The sequence below is a fragment of the Salvelinus alpinus genome, chromosome 16 (assembly GCF_045679555.1).
Source record: "Salvelinus alpinus chromosome 16, SLU_Salpinus.1, whole genome shotgun sequence".
Taxonomy (NCBI): Eukaryota; Metazoa; Chordata; class Actinopteri; order Salmoniformes; family Salmonidae; genus Salvelinus; species Salvelinus alpinus.
This window is the reverse complement of record NC_092101.1, coordinates 35380372-35385871: the sequence shown is the minus strand read 5'-3', so window position 1 is coordinate 35385871 and position 5500 is coordinate 35380372.

The following is a 5500-nucleotide window of genomic DNA, read 5'->3' as shown; positions in this document are numbered from 1 at the left end:
CTTCTTTCAGTGCACTGTTGATGTACTGTAAATTGAGGCGGTGCCTCCTCTCTCTTCTTTGGTTGGCTGGTGACACCATATCCACACCCTCACCTGGGGTAAGATCTCTCTCTCTCTCTCTCTCTCTCTCTCTCTCTCTCTCTCTCTCTCTCTCTCTCTCTCTCTCTCTCTCTCTCTGTATGTGAAATAATGTCTTTATTCTTTTGGAACTTTTGTGAGTGTAATGTTTATTGTTAATTTGTATTTTTTATTTCACTTTTGTTTATTATCTACTTCACTTGCTTTGGCATTGTTAACATGTGTTTCCCATGCCAATATAGCCCTTACATTGAATTGAAAGAGAGAGAGAGAGAGCGAGTGAGATAAGACACCTGAAATGCTTATTTATTTTGCTTTTCAAGAGCTTGGGACTATAAGGTTCTATCTGAAAAAAATATGATTATCAGATAATTGGTTTTAAAGTGCCGATACCTCATTGGTTTGAATGGTGTTTCGCAATATTGATATTGTATTCTTTTGAACTTAACAACATGACATGGGGCATTTAGAGTGTTATATAGGTAGATAACATTGAACAGAACAAGGCTATGTAAATAACTCACCTTCTAATGCCAAGCTATTGTTTTGTCCAGGCTACTATTTCTTGATGCACTGTCCATATCAGATGAATTTGTATGTTTTCTGCCTCTCTTGCTATCTCTCATATCTCGTTGTATTGTATGAAAAAATATTTTATCCAGCCTAAATTTCCACATAATGTAGCCTACCATGAAAACGATATGTCATAAAAGAAACATTAACATACTGTAATGCCAGTCCATCAAGGATCTTGATGGATGTCTTTTGGATAAAGACTGTATGCGATGTAAACTGTCATGTGGTAAGCCTATTGACAAAAGATTACCTGTTGAAGTCACACATTCTGGTAAGGTTGGGTAAAGTTGGGTAATGTAATGTAATGTAAGGTAAACGAACATGGCAAGGTAGTATACTGTATAGTCTACTGTAAATCACACAGTGACTTCATAAGGTGCTTAGGTCTAGAGTGCACTGCTAGGTGATGATGTGAGAGGAGGCAACTCAGGCAGGCAGGCTGTCAGGGGCCCCTAGGCACAGTTAGACTGGGTAGGAGAATCCTGGCCGAATTTTTTAAACGTGTATTTTACCATATATTGACACATCTTATGTGTTTTAATCAAATCAACTATATTCATTGAGCTTGTCTGATGCTTTAATCACACTGTTTGATTAAATAATTAAGACACACAAATGACTAGAGGGAGTCCGACCAGCAATTGATTTGATTGTTTGTGCAGGGCCGGGCTGAGACTTGATGCGCTGTTAAAAAAAATAATAATACAGCAAGTGACTGTGTGACTAGCACCCGTCGTCTCTCTCTCCTCCCTGCTGTAGCGACCACCACAGAACATCAGTGTTTATCGCTCTGAAGCTAAAACATAATAACAGCCATTTTTCTGACTGAAAAGTTCTGTTACCAAAATCCCTAATTTGTTTAGGAAAAACATTCCCTATTCCCAGAACCCTTGCTCTCTTTATGTGACACATGTATGCATTGCATACACGTGACCATTGCATGCACGTAACCAAAGACTAAAGAATGTTGGAGAATGTTGGTTATGTAATTATTACTCTATTAGTCTGTAATTCTGATGGGATACCTTTTTTTCAAACTTTCAAAAACAAATTAACGTAAAAAAGAAAGAAATGAACAGTTATGACGGAAGCCTGGAGGTTTTTATTCTAGGCATGAAGATAGAGTATTTCAACATGTCCAGGTGATAGGGCCATATTGATAACTCGCAATCCGCAGTATGTCCTAAATGCCACCCAACCTTCAGATGTGAGATAACAAATCAAATCAAATTTTATTTGTCACATGCGCCCGAATACAACAGGTGTAGACCTTACAGTGAAATGCTTACTTACACGCCCTTATCCAACAATTCAGTTTTAAGAAAATATCCCCCAAAAAGTAAGAGAATAACAAATAATTGAAGAGAAGCAGTAAATAAAATTGGCAGGGCTATATACAGGGGGTACCAGTACAGAGTCAATGTGTCAATGTGCGGGGTCACCGGTGTCGAGGTAATTGAGGTAATTATGTACATGTAGGTAGAGTTATTAAAGTGGCTATGCATAGATAATAACAGAGAGTAGCAGCAGCGTGGGGGCAATGCAAATAGTCTGGGTAGCCATTTTATTAGCTGTTCGGGAGTCTTATGGCTTGGGGGTAGAAGCTGTTTAGAAGCCTCTTGGACCTAGACTTGGCGCTCCGATACCGCTTGCCATGCGGTAGCAGAGAGAACAGTCTATGACTAGGGTGGCTGGGGTCTTTGGCAATTTTTAGGGCCTTCCTCTGACACCACCTGGTATAGAGGTCCTGGATGGCAGGAAGCTTGGCCCCAGTGATGTACTGGGCCGTACGCACTACTCTCTGTAGTGCCTTGCGGTCGGAGGCCCAGCGGTTGCCATACCAGGCAGTGATGCAAAGCGTCAGGATGCTCTCGATGGTGCAGCTGTAGAACGTTTTGAGGATCTGAGGACCCATGCCAAATATTTTCAGTCTCCTGAGGGGGAATAGGTTTTGTCGTGCCCTCTTCACGAATGTCTTGATGTGCTTGGACCATGTTAGTTTGTTGGTGATGTGGACGCCAAGGAACTTGAAGCTCTGAACCCGCTCCACTACAGCCCAGTCGATGAGAATCGGGGCATCCTCGGTCCTCCTTTTCCTGTAGTCCACAATCATCTCCAGGAGATTATTAATTCCAGACAGAATAACTTGTTTTCTCAAGTGCAATTACACTTGAGATGTGTTTTAAGGCTATGGATGAGAAAGTTAACTTATAATTTCTAAACGTTTAGGTCAGTTGTATGTTGCTTTGCGATCTATTAACAGCAAGGGTTAATAGATGTAGGCCATTCATATAATGTAGGCCATTCATATATATACTTTCTCTCGAAACACAGGCATGTCAATTCACACAGGACTAGTATTATCAGAGGACTAAAATGACAGATGTGGTGTTTTGTGCTCGTGCACATAATTACGTTATTCAACCTTCCCCAGTAAAACGAATCCTGTCTGAATAGGGCACACTAGGGCCTGACTTATAGCATATCATAATCACATCAATAGAATGGTTATAACAAACTCTGAAAACCGTAACAGGTGACAGCAAAATTAATGCATAGGATGTGACAAATAAAATCGAAATGGGTGAATGTTTACTGGTTGCTCAGGAGGTAAAGGGAAAGTCAGATGTGGAATAAATTTAACTAGTTGTGGAAAATACTGCAGATGAAGAACAATAAGGTACGGAGCAAGCGCTGCGTGCATATTATGTATGCCAAACAGGTGCTATATAGATTATAATATAATTTTTCTGACCGTTTGGAACAATATAAACACAAAATAAATGATAAGTGTACCAAAGAGTCTGTTGTAAAACATGTTTTGGTAGGCCTTTATTACAGCAAAGACTATAAACAGTCGCATTCATTCGTGAATGCAATTTCTGAAATGGAACGGTTTATTTATTGTTTAAGCTAATTATTCAAGGCTCTATTTTATTTTAAAACTTAAATGCTTGATTGCATTTCAAATCATGAATGAGGTGTGCTTTGTGGTGACATGAACCAATGAATGGTTGATTGATACACTAGCCTATATGAGTTTTGAAATATAGACCTAAGTAAGTTATGGTATTAAGACTAAACAGGATGCACTCTTAGGCCTACAGCTCAGTGGTGGTTATACAAGGCTGCTATACTAAGCCTGCTTATGATAATGACATTACATATTATTATAATGATGATCATAATAATAATAATAGTAATGATAACAATAAGAAGGAGATCTAGAAAAAGGAGCATTATTATTATAAATATAATTTTTATGACAATTTGGAACAGAGTAAACAACACTAAATAAATTATAAATAATACCAGAGAGGCTGGTCTAACGAAAATAAAGTGTAAAGCCTATTACAGCAAAGCAAATATTTAAAAAAAGCAGAATTTGTGAAAATGTCATTGCGTGAGGCTTGGTGCTCACAGAATCAGTAGACTATTAAACAACCACTCAAATAGGCAACAGAAGCAGGATCTGTCTTATTTCTGTAGAAATATTGATGATTTATAAAACCAGGCACATTTAACAGTTAGGCTATTGATTATAGACCTAATTAAGTTGGTTTCCTCTCCTCACTTTTTTTTCTTTAATTAGGCAAGGGCTGTTTTCTCATATCCTCATTCTGCTGCTGCCTCTGCAGCATTGTCTTCAACACCAATATGCTGGTTAACTTTGCTATTATGCACATAGCAACATGGTCTAGGAAAGGCGCCAATTCAACAGCGCATTGATCTGTTTCTGAACCGCAGACAGCGACCACTTTCCAACGCGGGTTATAAAATAATATTTTTTTTATTAGTGTTGCACCATTGTTCCTATTTGATATAACCATACTGTATACCATTTCAGTAGCACATGTCTTAGACTGATGGACTGTGCCTGTCACGACTTCCGCCGAAGTTGGTCCCTCTCCTTGTTCGGCGGCGTTCGGCGGTCGACGTCACCGCCGATCCATGTTTAATTTTCGATTTGTTTTGTCTTCATTATACACACCTGGTTTCCATTCCATAATCATTGTTCCCTATTTAACCCTCTGGTTTCCCACTTGGTTTTGTGCGTGTTTGTTTTATTTCAAGTTGTCTCGTTTTGTGACCTGGATTATTTGTCTCCTTTATGGAATATTGTTTTTGAGTAAATTAACGGTTATTTCTCATCTCTGTGTCCTGCGCCTGACTCTGCCTTACCCGCATCACCTAGACTTATGACAGTGCCATTTAAAATGTATTGGAAATAAGTTATCAAGTCATTTCGCATGCTATAGAACATTTAAAAAAGTATTTGTTAGTCTTGTGTGACATATCCTGTAGGGTTAAATGGAATTGAAAGTCAAACATTCTTGCCTTTTAGGCCTATATGAAAATGTTGTTTTAAAGTGGGAATTTTTATGGAAATTCAAGTTGCCAACTCTGCTTCATTATAAATAACAAAACACCTCAGACTGCAATGAAATGAAATGTGCCACTTTCAATTCCTTGTAAAAGTAGAGATTCTTCCGTCTGTCAGCATTATCAGTATTCTTTATTCCTCTATTCTGTATACCACTCTGGAAAGATAGCTAGCATTAATGTTCTATACACGTGTTCTGACATGTGGCTGGTAGTGATGGTATAAAGAGATGGTGCTGGAAAATACATTAATTAATTAATTGCACTTCATCATTGATGTACATTTTCGTTTTTGTAGAGCTAAAAGCATTAATATTGGTTAAATTCAATCAGAAGCATGCACAGGTGTGTTTCTGTTAATTCATCTACAGCTTTATGTATCCAGGAAATAAAATAACCAAGAGTAAAATACATTGGGATTAAAAGGAGCCCTCAGTAGAACTGTTCAATTATTTTATATGAG